The 17911-nt window shown below is 38.2% G+C and overlaps 1 protein-coding gene across 3 annotated transcripts in view; it reads right to left on the bottom strand.

The window, feature by feature from the left end:
• The window catches only part of NAA35 (N-alpha-acetyltransferase 35, NatC auxiliary subunit), a 94084-nt gene extending 93735 nt beyond the window's left edge, over positions 1-349 (bottom strand). For 2 of the 3 annotated variants that reach the window (XM_068553401.1, XM_068553403.1), the window contains exon 1: positions 105-349. The gene's annotated coding sequence lies outside the window, so the exon portion shown is untranslated. The remainder of the gene's footprint in view (positions 1-104) is intronic. The other variant, XM_068553402.1, reaches the window with a different exon arrangement.
• Positions 350-17911: the final 17562 nt, after the last annotated feature.

Genomic DNA, 17911 nt, shown 5'->3' with positions numbered 1-17911 from the left:
CGCGGGAGAACTGGCACGCCCGGTGCCAGGTCGTCGCCCCGATAACACCGAGTAAGGCCAGGGCCCCGGCGGGCAGCGGGCACGGGGAAGCCCGCAGCTCCTACCTGAAGCGCGGCGGGTGGGCAGGGGCCGCAGGGTGACCTGGCGTCCCCAGGGTCCGCCACCCGCGCGGGGGGCTGCGGCTCTCTGACACGGGAGGGAAGAAGTCTCAATGGCTCCGCACGGCGGTCCCTACCTACTTCTCCCGTGGCCAACCGCACCGCCACGCACCGTCCAGATCGCGGAAATATCGACGCCGCCTGGGCCGCCGCCGCCAACCCCTCCCCTCTCAGCCCAGCCCGACCGGCCGCGTGCGCGCATGCGTACGCCCGGTGCGCGCGACCCCGCCTCCTCTCCCTCACGCCTTGGGACTTCGCGCTCCCCGGCCACACCCCCTTCCTTGCTACCGACCGCCTTCGGCCGGGGCGGCTATCTTCTCTTCTCGCGGGATTAGAGCCAGTCGCGAGACCGGAAGCTACCTTCTTTCTCCAGCCTGCGGCCTTGTTTTGGGTAGTGGGTGGGTGCCGGTAAGGGGCGGAGCCTGGGGACCCACAGCCCGCCCCGCTTCGCGCCGCGCGGTTCCCTGGGAAATTCTTAGAAAGGTGTCGGGGAGGCGCGAGGAAGCGGTGGAAGTACGTGCAGGCCTTAGATGTTGGGGCCTCGAATGAAGAGCCTGCCTGACACCGGTTTTATGTTTCCTAGAGAGCCTGGGGATTTCATGCGGAAAAATGGAAACAAAATATAAGCAGAGTCAAGCCAGTTATTTTCTTTTACACCCTTTACATGGTTTAGATTTTTCCTGAAGTTAATAAAATGATCAGTTTTAAAGTGGGGTTACATAAGTAGACTAGTATGGGTAGGAAACGAAACGCATGCTTATCACTACATAGCCATTAAGATGGCCAGAATTTAAAAGACGGTATCAAATGTTGACGACATGGAGCAGCTGGACCTCTCATATGTTCCTGATGGGAATCCAAAATGGTCCAACCACTTTGGTAAACAGTTTGTCTTTTACTATAAAATTAATCATGCATTTACGTGATCCAGCAATTACACTCCTAGGTATTTACTTAGGAATGAAAATGTGCACACACAAAAGCTTTTTTTTTTTTCTTGGTGAAGCCACATTAATTTCTTTTTTAAGTGAATTTGACTTTCAGTGCAGTTCCAATTCATGCTTTTAGAGATACATGATCTCCAAAATGTTAAAGTAATTTCAGTCAACTGAGCCTTCAATGGCAAAGCTTATAAATTATGTTTATTAGTATGGTCAAGATAAGAAAGGAGTTTAGGCTTTGATTATAAAATGCAGCATCTTTCTCTGATTCTCTTAGCTAAACTTTTCCTCTTCTTTTTTCCATTCTTTTCTTTGCTGTCTTCCATCTTTCTGGCTCCAATTTCCCTCATTAAATCAAAAAATACCTTGTCAACATTAGCTCGTGTTTTAGCAGATGTTTCTACATAGTTAACATTCCACTGGTCGGCTCTGGTTTTTGCCTCTTCATAGCTTTATTTTTAATGATCAAAACCTGGAAACAACCATAATGTTCATCATCTGGTGAATGGATAAACAACCTGTGGCATATCCATACAATGATATGTAATTATTCATATAATGAATAGTAATTATCGACAAACAGGGATGACTACTTGACATGCAAAAATGTGAATCTCATAAAACATTCTGAGCAAAGGAAATCAGAGTATGAGCAAAAGAGTATGATTCCATTTTTATGAAATTCTATAAAAGACAAATCTAATCTATCATGACAAAACAGAACAGTGACTGACAGGAGACGAGGTGGGTGTCAAGGAAGGATTAATTGGAATAGGGCTAGGTGACTTGAGGGGATGGAAACGTTCTGTATCTTGATTATGGTGGTGGTTATATGGCCGAATTCATTTGTAAAAGTTCATTGAAGTACACACAACGTGTGCATTTTACTGTGTGTAAATCAAACCTCAGTAAAGTTGATTTTAAAAACAGAAAAATATACATCTTCATGTCTCATATAGAATAATGTTTCCTAAGGGCAGGAGCTTTAACTATTTTGATCAAAGTTGTATCCCTACCATAAAAAGCAGTGGTTGGCCTATAGTAGGTACTCACTAAATACACTGAAGATAAGAATATAGAAAAGAATGACAGTAAAACAGAAATTTATATTGTTTCTCCAAAAGCATTTGATGATCTTTTCAGAGGCCATAAGAAATCTAGAAAAGGATGAACTGACTGCATCTGAGTTATTCAGTATTATGTGTAGATTGTGACAAAAACCAATACAGCACACAAAAAAACAAAGCAAAACACCAAATTTTTGAAATAAGACTGCTTCCAAAATAACTCAAAAAAAAAAAAAAAGTTAGAAAGAAAAGAAAAAGAAAAATCACCAGAACAAAGTAGCCAAGTGAAACAAGATTTTCTTAATTTCTTTACTAAAACTGTAATTTATTTGAAATTCAAACTTAGTTTAACAAGTTCTATGTATCTCTCTGCTTTAGAAACCACTTTCCCTGAGAAGGAGAGGTTTAACTTATGATGCCATCCATATGCTTCACAGTGCTGAAAAATGAGTGTTTTACACATTAGTTAGATTGCATATTGAATAAACGAATGCAAAGGAACTGATTGACAAATAGTTGGTCTACCTAAACAAGCCCATAGATGTCGAATAGATGGGCATTTTTGGAGAGGTGGAAACTAACTGCTATGAGTCTAAGTCTTGACTTGTAAAATCCTAAGTATTCCATGCTTAAACATTTGTGTTGAGAGGAAATTTAGCTTGACGTCATCACGTTGTACTGACACCAGGAACCAGAAAAACATGATTTTGATAAAAGAAGAGCTTCCAAAGTGAATTTTATGTTTGAATGTATTCAGTTTTACCACTACATAAAAGAAGCTAAGGATGTCCTAAAGTCTATAGGCAGTTCAGAGAAATGCTTTCAGAAAAGGAAACAGCCCAGCGAAGACTGCCACTGTGTCCTCCCTGCTGTCAGCTGCACACAGTGGGGTGTCACTCCAGAACCTTGCTTCAGACATGATTCCCCCCATCCATTAAACCATTGATGTCTCTTAAAAAAAAGAAAAGGAAATAGAAAGAGTAAAAATATTCTACTGTATCACCATGTTTCTGTGACAAAAAGAAAAATGGCATTAGTTTTTACTAGGTATAGGTAATATCAGTTTAGTTAGTTCTATCATATTTACATTCTCCTTATTAAAATTCTTATATTTTATGTATTTTAAGATACAGCAATCCAATAAAGAGTTATAAAGAAGTTAAAGTAAACTTCTGTGTTAAGGGATAATGTATAAGTATCCTCTTATGATGTTTCTAGTTATGTATTTCTCACACATTAAATAGTTGTTCCTACTACCAATTACTACTGATCACCACTGTTAATTAGTCCTATTGTTTTGTTTTAAAAATGGCATTTAAGTAACAGAAAATTAAATCCAGAATGTACAATTTCAAATATCTATTTTTCATAAATTTATGTTTAAGACATATGTGTATATTTATTATATATCTTTTTTCCTATGTGGCTGTGTCCTGGATTGACAATCTAAAAAGATAGCCACCCCACTTCACTGAGTGAATACACCATAATTTATTCAACCAGTTCTCTGTTGATGGACATTTAGGTTGTTTGCAGGGTTTTCCCATTATAAATAGTGCTACCATGAATAGCAGTGTACGTATGCCTTTTCATAATATTACCAGTGTATCTTTGGGCTAAATTCCCGTAAGCAGCATTTGGGGTCTAAGAACACATGCACATGTAATTTTGCTATCGCCAAATTCCCCCCATTATGTGTTTCCTCCCCACAATTAGCAACGTATGAGAGTGCTCCCTTTTCCATAACCTCATCAATACAATATGTGGCCAAACTTTTGGAATTTTTCCAAACTGCTAAGTGATAAAAATGCTATCTCAGTATAGTTTTAATTTGTATTCTCTTCTTATGAGTGAGGTAGAAAATCTTTTTATCTTTTTAAGGACAATTTGCACCTTTCTCTGTGATCTGTCTGTCCTCATCTCTAGCCCATTTGTCTATGGGATTGATTATTTTCTTTTAAGATGCTCTATATATTCACTTTTTATTTAAGTTGAAATTTTTTAAGCCAATGTGTCATTTGTCTTTTTACTTGTTTTTGGTTGTTTAGTTTTTGTTTTGGTTTATTTTTTTATTTGCTATTTGAAATTATTTTTTAGTCAAAGTTATTAATAAAAATGTCATTTAGAACCATGGGAATTATTGAGATCACATAAGAAGATGCTATCAAGAGGGAAGTGGGCTCAAAATTGAGTCTGAGGAACCTCAACATTTAGAGATCAAGTAGAGGAAGAGGATCCAGGACTCTGAGAACAAAGGCTGAAGCAGGAGAAAAACCAGGAGAGTGGTTCGCTGAATCTGAAAGAGATGTTAACGCCAAATTATCCCTTTAATAACAACACACATACATAACTTATAACACTGCTTTCTTTATAAGAAAATCTTTTCAAAATTCCTTTTTATGGATGATTTTCAAGCAGTTTCCTGGGACCTATCAAGTCAATTTTTTACAAAAAAAAAGATTAACTACATAGGTAGGTTACTTACAAGGCCTTATAAGTTGTCTAATGCATGAATATTGAAACTTAAACTTCTATCAAAGTGGGAAATGAGCATAGAAGGCATATCAACCAATTGCAGATAGACTATGAAATTAATGAATTAGAAGAGAAAATGAGAGAAGAAATAGTGAAAAAGTATGAATTAGATAAACTTTAGATCCTAATTGAAATATTGTAAACAATTTGACTCTATTGAGCAAATTTGACGACTGACTGGATATTTGATATTACATTTTTAAAAATTTAGGTAGTATAATGGTATTGTAGTAATCTTTTAAAAACATCAGTCTTAATTTTTTTAAGAGATACATACTGAAATATTTATAATTGAAAATATTTGATGCCTTGTATTTGCTTCAAAATCATCCAGTGGGTTTGGAGGTAAATGGATAGAGGGAATAAGATTTGTTGATAATTATGGAAGATGTTGATGGATATAAGAGTTCATTATACTATTCTACTTTTGTGTATGTTTAATTTTTTCATAATAAAAGTTTTCTTGAAGAAAGAAATTAGTAGCCAAATACCTGTCCCTAATGGCTTTATCTCATTGAAGGACAAAATGGTCTTTACTCTTCTGTATTACCATAGTCCTAGCAACATGAGTAACATGAAACATTGCAACAAGTATGGTGCTACAAAATAAAACATGTTGGTGTGGAGACTGCAAAGTAAATTGGGAAATTTAAAATTGCCTTCCCTTAAATGTTACACTAAACAGTTACTGTTCAGTGACCTAAATTCTTTAATGTTTATTAAAATTTTACTACCATAACCATTGGGTATTTTTCTTGTTATAAAACCAATATAAAAAATTACTCATGCATGTAAGCCAGCATATAAAAATCGCCCATAATCCCAGACTGAAAGATGACGTTTGTTTATACTGTTCATTCATTTTCCAGGCATATATATGCTTTTATTTTGTTTTGTTTATTAAAAGTGGGTTCTCACTGTACATATTGCTTTGTATTCTATTTAACTTCCAAATGGATTATATCTTTCACATTAATAAAATTATTATGGAACACTCAGACACACAAGTATTTTTTCCCCTCATAGGATTCTTTTAAATCTCGCTCATATCTGTGTTATTTCTCCTTTGTGATTTTCTGATCTTTGTCAGTCGCTGTTAGACTGAGGAACAAGTCCTGAGAGCAGGTGAGGGGATTAAGACGAGACGGAGTCAGGAGGGTGGTGTACAAGCACACACACACTTTATTTCCCATCAAAACTCTTTTTATAGATTGCAGTAGGCAATACATGTTTTTGTTAAAATCACAAGACAGAATCATCAGACAGTATTTCCTTAATGTTGAAGTTATAGTACAAAACATTCTGCGAACCAGAATATAAACATGCATGAGAACAGACTGTGATTACCGAAACATGCCAAGGACAAACTATAGTTAGAGAAACTGCAAGCAACCTCACGGGCCAAGACTCATATCTTCTCTAATAACTCTTTCGGGGCCTGTCAAGAATTAAGCAGAACTTTGCCATGCTTTAAGCTACAAGGACTGTGTCAGCTTGCAGCTGGTTCCCGACAGATCTTGACCATTTTTTTTTTCCTTTTCAGGTTAGTAAGAAGTTTAACTCATATAATTTTTCTGTTTGTATGTTTTTCCCAAAAAAACCAGCTTTTAATTTTGTGTCCTTTTTGTATGTTTTCTAACTAATTAATTTATTATGTTTCCTCATTAATGCCATCTCAGGCTCTGTTGGTAGTCCTCTTCTGGTTTCAGAAGATAAGTTTCATAGCAGCACTATTTACAATAGCCAAGACATGGAAGCAACCTAAATATCCATTGACAGATGAATGGATAAAGATGTGGTATATACACACAATGGACTATTACTCAGCCATAAAAAAGAATGAAATAATGCCATTTGCAGCAACATAGATGGACCTAGAGATTATCATACTAAGGAAGTCAAAGACAAATATCATATGATATCACTTATATCTGGAATCTAAAATATGACACAAAAGAACTTATCCACAAAACAGAAACACTCACAGGCATAGAGAACAGACTTGTGGTTACCAAGGGGGAGGAGGGTGGGGAGGGATGGATTGGAAGTGTGGGATTAGCAGATGAAAACTATTATATATGGAATGGATAAAAAACAAGGTCCTACTATATAGCACAGGGAACTATGTTCAATATCCTGTGATAAACCATTATGGAAAATAATATGAAAAATTATATATATATATATATATATATATGTATAACTGAATCACCTTGCTGTACAGCAGAAACTAAAGCAGCATTGTACTTCAATAAAATAAATTTTAAAAATAAGATGAGTAGTTGGTTCCTTTAATTTTCATTCTTTGTATTTAATAATGAGAAGATGTCAGATGCTTTTCCAAGAGGTCCTTTTGGTTCCCTAAATGTTTCTTATAATACTGTCTTCCACATATGCATTATGTTCTGATAACAGATCTCTGATAACATAAATAATAATTTTCTCTTCTCTCTCCATACCTTATTTTTTTCTAATTTTTTTCAGTCTCTGTCTTTCATATGAGCAATTTCTTCAGTCTGGTGATTGTTGGCTAGAAGTTCGTATTGAAGCATGGTGTTTCAAAGAGTAGCTCTAAGGGTTTGTGCTTCCAGGAAGGGCTTGTCAAATGTTGTCTTCACTATGAGAAGACCTGGCTGGACCATTCAGTTGGTGAATCTTTAACAGCATCAACTTTGGGTCTTGTGTCTTGGGCTGGTCTGATTTCTCAAAGCTGCTTCTGATCCAGGGCCTTCATGTGTGGCTGTGCAAGCCTGGGCACTGCACACCAGGGGTGTCTTTCACATAAACTGTGTGTATGAAAGGCTTCCCCAGAGCTGTGCAACTTAGCAGCTTTGCTCCAAAAATCTACTAGCTGAGTAGCCATTTGGAGTGGAGGAAGAAGGCTGGGAGATGAGGGAGGGAGAATCAATATCCATTATAATATTTTCACTTAATCTCCCTTTTTCATAAGCACCCCCTTTGCCAGAGATTCCTTTACCTTTTCCAATCTTCCACAGGGATTGAGGAGGGGCTGTCACAGCCTCCCCATTGGGGAGGAGATGTCAGGTCCTGGTACTTCTGAAACATATTCCCCTTCTTTTGGCCTCATCCTAACCTCCACCTTGGGAGGTAGCTGGTTCCATCTGTTCCTGGAAATTCTAGGTGTTTCTGTGGTACAAAATGGGTGGTTTCTTGGGTTTCCCCATCACTGGCTCATGATCCAGCTCTCTTGGGTCCACTAAGTAAGTGCCCTCATCCATCTGCTTCATAGCATCAAAGGCATCGGTTTTTCTTCATCCATTTCTTTTGTCCTTGTGAGTGTGCGCCTTTTCATCTTCATTTTGTGGAGGTTGATACCTGTGTCCTGTCCTCCATATTTAACAGGAAGTCTGATGAAGGGATCTGGAGCAAGTTTCTTGAACATGCTAAATTCCAGTGTCCTCATTCGTAAAGCAATGACTTTACATTGCTTACACAGTTGTGAGAATCAAAGTTTAGAGAACTGTAAAATTACATAATGTAATCCTTTTTCTCATTCCTCTGATATCTCAGTTATTTAGTGCCACTTGACTACGTGGTCTAGAAAGCTATTTATCTAGTACTGGAAATAAAGTTCCAGGACTTCACTTTTGTCACACCCAGATTCATGTCTGCTTATTCCATTTTTAAACATCTTTGGGGAAAAGGGTCTTTATTTTATATGCTCATCTGTTCAAAAATCCATTTCAGGGCTTTCCTGGTGGTGCAGGGGTTAAGAATCTGCCTGCAAATGCAGGGGACATGGTTTCGAGCCCTGGTCTGGGAAGATCCCACATGCCACAGAGCAACTAAGCCCGTGCGCCACAACTACTGAGTCTGCACTCTAGAGCCTGTGAGCCACAACTACTGAGCCTGTGTGCCACAACTACTGAAGCCCACGCACCTAGAGCCCGTGCGCCTACAGCCTGTGCTCCACAACAAGAGAAGCCACCACAAGGAGAAGCTGGCGCACAACAACGAAGAGTAGCCCCCACTCGCAGCAACTAGAGAAAGCCCGCGCGCAGCAGCAAAGACCCAATGCAGCCAAAAATAAATAAAATAAAATAAATTAATTTTTTAAAAAAATCCATTTCAGTGACTTGAGTTTATAAAACTATAAAGGCACTCACGCTTCAGTTTCAGCACTTTGCAGAAGTACTTTTTAGTTGCCTAAAAAGCAGCCTTTCAGAAGCTTGAAGATTTATATTAAGCCTCTTATGATTGTCAGCCCTGCGATAAAATGTAAAATCACCTTTATTCTAAACTAAATTGAACCAAAAATATAGATGCTTACGTGAGACATATAAATTTCTCCCTATCCTTTAGACATGACTTTTCTTTTTTTGATATTTATTTTTTAAAATTATTTCTTTATGTATTTATTTTTGGCTGCGTTGAGACTTCGCTGCTGAGTGCGGGCTTTCTCTAGTTGCAGCGAGTGGGGGCTACTCTTCATCGCAGCGCACAGGCTTCTCATTTCAGTGGCTTCTCTTGTTGCCGAGCACGGGCTCTGGGCACTCGGGCTTAGTAGTTGTGGCTCATGGGCTCTAGAGCACAGGCTCAGTAGTTGTGGCGCCCGGGCTTAGTTGCTCTGCGGCATGTGGGATATTCCTGGACCAGGGCTTGAACCCATGTGCCCTGCATTGGCAGGCGGATTCTTAAGCACTGTGCCACCAGGGAAGTCCCTAGACATGACTTTTTAAGAGCTATAAATTGTCATGTTTACCTTTTAGAAAAGAAGTATGAAATAGTACTTTAACCTGCACTGTCCCTAGACATCTGAAGTCCTTGGAGAATTCTGTCAAAGGTAAGAAAAACATGTTTGGGCGACCCAAATGTAAAAAATCATGAGAAGAATGTTGCTATTTATAGAATAGCAATATTTCCATCTTTGTATGCCAGATACTCTTTAAAGTATACTTTAGTACAAACAAAAGAGATTTATATTCATTGTTATTATTAAGTAGGAATATAAAACATGAAGTTAATACTAATAAGATGATTCATTCAAAACTGGAAGGCAAAGTAGCCAAAAAGAATGCAAAATGAAATCTACTCTAGCGATCTTTCTTACAAAATTATTTCCAAAATTATTTGAAAATAATCCAGATAAAATATATTGGTAAGGGTGTAGGAAAAAAAATATCTGTTACAAACTAAGATTGGCAATTTTGCAGTACTGTTCTATTCTTTTTCTCCTTAGAGATCTTCAAGAACTAGGAATGTCCTTAAGGACATTCAAGAACTAGTAATGTCCTTAGGGACATTCAAGAACTAGATAAGCCAATATATGAAATTTAGAGTTATCATTATAATGTCAACACACAAGTGGTAGAATACCTGGAGTTGTACTAAAAGATTCAAAGGAGCATCATAACTTCAATGTTCTTCAAGAATCTAAGGTATGAGATACACCGTTCTACACACATATATTACAACCAAACAGATACAACTTAAAAATGTCTGCAAGCACTCCTCTTCTTTCATTATTTGCTCATCCTTCCTGGAAATTAAAGTAGACTGAGCAAGATAGGACATGCCTATTTCTTAGGATTTTTGTATACAATTTTCACTTCTGCACATCCTTTTTGTTCTGCTAACAGCGGGCTGCATTCATGTTGTAGACTCTTTCTCCACAACACAGACCTATATGTTTCTTTGCCTCTTCACATGGTGCTGGTCTCTCTTTACTCCATATGAGAAAAATGCAAAGAAGAAAAATTAACCTCTTTTGTCATCACTGCATTACAAACTCTTATTTTTTTTCAGTTCTGTAACTTTTTGATTACTTTATATAACACAAATACTCATTAAGCGTCTTTTTTTTTGCACCATTTTCTCTTATATGCAGTGGTGATATCTCTGTATGTAAGACAAATAAGATCCCTGCTCTCACAGAAATTATAATTTATGAAACTAAATTATTCTGGTGTTTTATTATAAAGCAATTTAGCAAATTAGAGGTAATTGAGAAGAAAGAAAAGCAGGAAACACTAATTCATGCCAAACACAATTATTGTTAGCATTTTAATCTCTTTGTTTCTATTTTTTTTCTTCTGTCAGAATTTGTTGTTGTTGTTTTCCCTTTTGGGTGAATGGCTGCGGGGAGAGGGAGGTGCTGTTTAACATACCAGGTCCTACATTTTTGCACTTGTGAATATGTGTCCATGTAACTGCATAATTCTCATGGCCATCATTTTGATAGTCTATAATGCTCACATGTTTATTATTTCTTGGCACTGGCAATTGGGTAAGACCTCAGGTTCACATATCCCATCGTTAGGAATAACTGGTCTACCCTGGAGTTTGTGAGACATGCTCTTTATAGCTCCAAATGATCTTTTAACTTCAGACTTGTTGATCAGAGGTCACTGGGTCTATAACAGACTCACACAGAAAGGATACCTGTATTTATGCTATTGACCAATGCTACGACACACTTTCCCATAGAAATAATGTGATGAATAATCTTCAATTCCTAGACCAGTCCAGATCATGAGGATTATGGTTTTTTTGGTTTTTTCTTTTGTTGTTGTTGTTTGTTTGTTTTTTGCCTATGATGTACTTAGTGTACTCTTGGCATTATGCTTCTTCAAAAATTTAATTGGCTTCAAACACCAGAATCATAAACTAAACCATTGTTATCAAATTGGTACTAGGTGAAAATATGTTCAGCATTACAAATAACTGCCATACAAATGAATTTTTGGAACATGACTTATTTATAAAGTGTTGACTGATATAGCAATGTTATTTTTCCTTGTTAAAGGGAATAATTGCCAATGGATAGAATCAATTGTATTCATCTATTTATTTCATCCAGATACAATGCAGTTGGGTCATCTTTGCTTGAAAAACAATCTCTGGCTTTAGTGATATTATTTGAAATACTTCAGATAACAGGACCTAGAATTTAGTCCTCAAATCCCAAATGTGTGCAAAGAATTATCTAGGTTTCTGAGAGTGTGCCAAAATAAAGGCATGACCCTCAACTAGCTTCTGATTTCAAGGGAGAGAGTTGCATGTTAACAACTAAGTACAACCATGAGCCAGAATGAAGGAGAGTGCCACAACAGTGGTAGAAGCTTTGAAGAAAGTAAAAAGACCTCAAAGAATGGAAGAAAATTTTTGTAAGTCATATATCCAATATGGGACTTGTATATAGAGTATATAAGGAACTACTACAACTCAATAATAAAAACACAAATGATTCAGTTTAAAGATAGGCAAAAGACCTGGACAGTTCTCCAAATAAGATACACAAATGGCCAATAAGCAAATGAAAACATAACATCATAAGCCATCAGGAAAATGCATATCAAAACCATGATACCACTTCATACTAATAAAAGGGACCCATAATAACAAGTGTTAGTGAGGATGTGGAAAAATTAGAACACTCATACATTGCTGATGGGAATGTAAAACGGTGCAGCTACTTTGGAAGCTGTCCAGCAGTTCTTCAAGAGGCTAAACATAAAGTGACAATATGACTCAGCTATTCCACTCCTAGGTAAATACCTAAGAGTAATGAAAATTTATAACCACACAAAAGCATGTACATGAATGTTTATAGCAGCATTATTCACAATAGCCAAAAAGTGGAAATAACCTGAATGTCCATCAACTGATGAACGGATAAATAAAATGTGGTATAACCATATAATGGCATATTATTCAGCAATAAAAAGAAATGAAGCACTGGCACATGCCACAACATGGATGGACCTTGAAAACAGGCTAAGTTAAAACAAGCCAGTCACAAAAGACCACATATTATATGATTCCATTTAAATGAAATATCCAGGGACTTCCCTGGCTGGCCAGCGGTTAAGACTCCATGCTTCCACCATAGGGGGCGTGGGTTTGATCCCTGGTCAGGGAACTAAGATCCTGTGTACCGCATGGTGCGGCCAAAAAGAAAAAAGAAAAAAGAAATATCCAGAATAGACAAATCCACAGGGATAGAAAGTAGACTAGTGGTTGCCTTGGGCTAGGATTAGTGGATGATGCCTAAGGGGTACAGGATTTCTCTGAGGTAGTGAAAATGATCTAAAATTGATTGTGGTAATGGTTGCTCTGAATATACGAAAAAGTCATTGAATTGCACACTATTTTTAAATGGGTGAATTTTATGGTATGTGAGATCTCTCAATAAAGCTGTTTTTAAAAAAGAATTTGGGATATTTGGGAGCAAGAATGGGGAGTGACTGCAAATCGTCAGGAGGAATTTTTTAGAGTGGTGAAAATGTTCTAAAATCGGATCATCGTAATGGCTTCACAACACTAAGTTTTCTAAAAATCATTCAAGTACACCCTTAAAATGAGTGAAATTTATGGTATATAACTTACCTATCAATAAAACTTTTTTTAAAGTCAACTCTTAGAGGATTTGATATTCCAGCTCAGAGAGGCAAGAAATATTTTTGGTCAGAACTCAAATTCCTGGAATAGTCACTCTCCCTGAGGCAGAAGACAAGCTCCCTGTAAGACAGCATTGTCTGTGGTCAGCCTGGTACCACGGAGAGATCTGTGGCCACCCACAGGACCCAGAGGCAGAGCTGCTAGCGATAGTATCTCACAAATTCCAGCTCACTAGTCATGTGTTGATTTTCAACTGGTTAGGTGGCAGAAAATGGGCAACTTGTGAAGATGGGCATTTCTGCATGGCCCCACCTGAACCTCTAGAGCACAGACCTCTATGTATAGTGGGATTCCCAGCAGAGCTTAATCATCCGTCATGACTTCTTACACTGGAGTTATTCTTGAACAGTAGTTATCTGAGCTCCTGGGTTGGTTCCTGATGGATGAAATGGCCTAAATACCCCTAGAGAATTCCATAGGTTAAATAAGTAGTGGAGGTGTGGTGGTGGTGGGCATTGGGGGTGGATGGGGGAGGGTGCTGTTCATCTACATAATTCCAGGAGAAGTCAGAGTTCAGAGTTTTTAGACAGTGAGGGAGAAAGCAGAGAAGTAGAGCAGCACCTAGCTGGTACCTCTGTCCCCTCCCATGCCTGGCAGGCCAGAACACATCCATATGGTAGCCACCCATGCAGGCAGATCAGCACCATGACCCAGAGACAGGCATGTCTGACCCTGGACAGTGCTGACAGAGCTTCATCCGACTACCTGATTTCTCTGACAGTCAGGCATACCAGGATTCGTCTAAGACCACTTAGCAGGTAAATACTTGAAATCTAGTTTCTGGTCAAACTTGTAACACTGGTCACTATAAGCTTAACTACCTACTATGATATTCACATCAAACTCACTCCAGAGGGATCCCACCAAACCCTTCAAGTAGCACCTGGATGCAACGCTGTATATATCAGCCTTGGTCTTAAGCTAAGAGCTATCATCCGCTGGGAACCCAACTAATGGGGCCAACTGAATGGTACCTCATCCCAGATTAACACCATACCAGGCGACAGAATACAGAAAACCATCGAAGGAGAAATTAAGTTGAAGGTTTACATACCGGGACAGCCCATCTAATCTGTGTGGGTTAAAGCTCTCAGGCTGGGCTAGAGACAAGTACTTAAGCAATAAAATCTCCAGGGGAAAAAAATCAGGAGAGCTGGAAATGTCACTGTGGGGGTGATCTGCAAAGAGTAAGCAGTAGAGATGGCATGGTCACTAAGTCTACATGAAGCTGGGCTTAAATTCTTGCTCTGCCATTTACTAGCTAAGTATCTAAGGAGTGAAGTTACTTTTTCTGGCTAAACCTCAAGTTCATCATCTGTAAAGCCATCTTGTTTTTATCAGATGTGAAATTAGATTTTTTTTCTATACCCCTGAAGCCACAGAAATAAATGAGCTATTCTCCCTAACCCCTCAGGAAAAGCTACAGAATAAGAGGGAAAGGACAGAAAGATATAATTATACAAAAAATGGTAAACATTTAGATGAGGACAGATTTCATTATTTCCTGGCATCCAGAGTTCAGTGCAAAGTGAAAACAGTAATTTCTCAGGTCATAGAGGAATATACTAGTTTACTATATTGATAGGCAGGTCAGGAGTAGAAATGACTCTGAATTTGGATCCATCAGGATCTGAGTTTTAATTCTGGCTTCACCATTTACTAGTTCTATGAACCTCAGCAAGTCACAACATTCCCAGCCTTCAGATTTACCATCTTGGAAGTGGTCATGACACTCCCCATCTTTTAGGTTTGGATTAAGAATTAAATGAGGCCTCATAAAGACGTTTGTAACTTTAATCCACAAAATGACAGAGGCTCCTGTCATGAAAAAGAATCAGTTATAAAACATTTATTGCTTTTCTGAACCCAATTTGTCAGGTAGGTATATACACCACAATTAAAGGAATATTGGTACTCACAACTGTAACTTAGATAATGTTTGGCTTCTAGCAAATTTGGTATGTTCTAGATTCAGAGATTCAACCTTGGCTACACATTAGAAATCACTCAAGGGGCTTTAAATATTGATGTCCATGCTTCCCCTGTAGAAATTCTGTTTTAATTGGTCTGCAGTATGGTTAGGGTAATGTGATTTCTAGAAACCCTCAAGGTGATTCTAATGTTCAGCCAAGCTTGAGGCACACTACTCTAGAGAAAATTGACAAAAATACAATCTGGGGTAACCAAACCATTGAACTCTACTGTATATTTAGCTAATCTAGCCTGCGTCTAGCCTGAAGTGGGGATTAAGCTGGATGAGCCCTGATACAGTGAAGACAAGGCTCAGCTTCTTGTTCCAAGCCCAGTCCATCCTCATGAATCATTGGACTCATGACACCTTCCTCTTGCTGGTCTCGCCAGGTACCCTCAGAAAAGTCTTCTATGGCCAGGCTGTGCTGTGGTTGGGACCACCTCTGGTTGTATAATCGGTGTCCTCCAGAGAAACAGAATCAAAAGGATGTGTGTGTGTACATATATAATAATTATAAGGAAATGGCTCATACTTTTGTAGAGGCTAAGAGTCTCAACACCTGCACTGACAACAAGGAGACCCAGGAAAGCCAGTGGTGTATTTCCAGCAGGCTTGAGATTCAGGAAGAGCCAATATTTCAGTTAGAATCTGAAGTCAGGAAAAAACCCTGATATTTCAGCTAGAAGGCGGTCAGGCAGGAGGAGTTTTCTCTTACTCACAGGAAGGTCAGCCTTTTTGTTCTGTGAAGGCCTTCAACTGATTGGATGAGACCCACCCACACTGGGGAGGGCAATCTGCTTTACTCAATCTATTGATTCAAGTGTTAATCTTATCCAGAAACACTCTCACAAACACACCCAGAATAATTTTTGACCAAATGTCTGGGCATCCTGTGGCCAAGTCAACACATAAAATTAACCATCATAGTAGTATTTGATCTTAAGACGCCCCATCTGCTGCCTCTACAGGAAGCACAAAAGGGTGCCCAGGGTCAGGGGTAAGGAGACTCTGGGACAGATGTCTTTAGCATAGTTTCTTGGCAATTGATGGGAAGGTATGAGAAATTCATAAACTGCCATGTTATTTATTTCCATATCTATGTTTCTAAATCATTTAATAGTAATGGCTTCAAGAGCTGCTACAACAAATTCTGTTTCCTTCCCAAGCATTTGGGTCATTTAAAGGGGAAAAAAGCCAAGCAATTGGCAACACACAAATGGAGTTCTCCCTCACTCAACATCTTTACTTCAATATTACTGAGTTACCTTAATCTTAATTAAAACAGAATACTGTTTTAGTAAAAACATTAGGGCTATTTAAGAATCTTCACCACTACTCCATCCCATTCCTAGATAATTCTTTTTTTCTACTTTGCTTGGGTTCTTAAAGTTTTATATTAGTTTTTCCCTTGCCTACCTCATCCACCTGTGTCGTTGGAACTTATCACTGATTCTAAATGCTAAGTTCTAATTGTTAAACAGAAGCTTCTCTCTGCACTCTCACCTATTTCAAACTCCCACAGTCTGGAAATGATACCCACTCTTTTAGAAGCTCAGTTCTTTTCAGAGTAAGCCAAAGTCAGCTGAAATCTGATTACTTTCTTTTTTTCTTTTAACATCTTTATTGGAGTATAATTGCTTTACAATGTTGTGTTAGTTGCTGCTGTATAACAAAGTGAATCAGCTATACATCCAATAAAGATGTTAAAAAGAAAAGAAAAGAAAAGAAAAATTACTCTGGCTGTGGTGTGGAGTACGGATCTGAGAAACAGAAATGGATGTGGGGAGACCTGCAGTAGTGCAGGTGAGAGGTGGTGGTAACATGTACTAAGAAGATGGGAGAGTGAAGACAGAAATGGACGGATTAGCCATGTATTGAGGAGGAAAAATCGAAAAGCACTAGTAATGGATTGGTAGGGTAATGAGTGATCACTAACATTTATTGAAGGTTTCCCAAGTGGCAGGTTCTACACTGTCTTACTTAATCCTCATTGCAACCGTAAAATGTGGGAATTTGCCATCTCAATTACATAGATCAGGAGGTTTGGAGAGGTTCAATAACTTGCCAAGGTTTGGAGAGGTTCAATAACTTGCCAAGTGGGAAAGTGGCAGAGTCTTAGCTGACTCATGGCCAGCACCCTTGACCACTGTACAGGAATGGATGTAAGGAGAGTTTGGAGGAGAGATGGAGAAGGTACCAAGAATCACCCCTAGATTTCTGCCTTCCTGTTTTGATGACTGGTGGTGTCATTCACTGAGGCAAAGAAAACCGGGTGAGGCCCAGCTTTGTAGAGGAAGAGCATTTATTGTGTATATGTTGAGTGATCTTCCATAAGATCACATTTTAGTGATCTTATTCAAGTTCAAATTATGCTCTGGCACAATCACCCAAGAAGTTTGTGATATATACAGCTTTTGTTTACTTAAACTAAGCCAGAAAATATGCTTCATGATTGTACTCATCCTATCTTTATAGAGAGGGAACAGTTAATCATTCCAACTCTATTGTACTTCAGTAGCTGGTTCATTTTTTTGTTTATATTGTAACTGTCTCTTCTCCTCTAGATTGTAAACAATTCCTTTGGTTCCAAGTATCTGATGTGGGAAATGATGTCGGCTCAGTAACTGCTTGCTGGAAGAACGTAAGATTAATAGCAAATATTTAAATAGTACTTTACATATTACAGACAGAAATTTCACTTCATATGGTCCCGAAGAGAAGGCTTATTAGATTTTATTTCTAGTTTTAATTTTTTTTTATTTTTTATTTTTATTTTTTTAACATCTTTATTGGACTATAATTGCTTTACAATGGTGT

The sequence above is a fragment of the Eschrichtius robustus genome, chromosome 10, assembly GCF_028021215.1.
Source record: "Eschrichtius robustus isolate mEscRob2 chromosome 10, mEscRob2.pri, whole genome shotgun sequence".
Taxonomy (NCBI): Eukaryota; Metazoa; Chordata; class Mammalia; order Artiodactyla; family Eschrichtiidae; genus Eschrichtius; species Eschrichtius robustus.
This window is presented reverse-complemented; position numbering and strand designations above follow the sequence as displayed.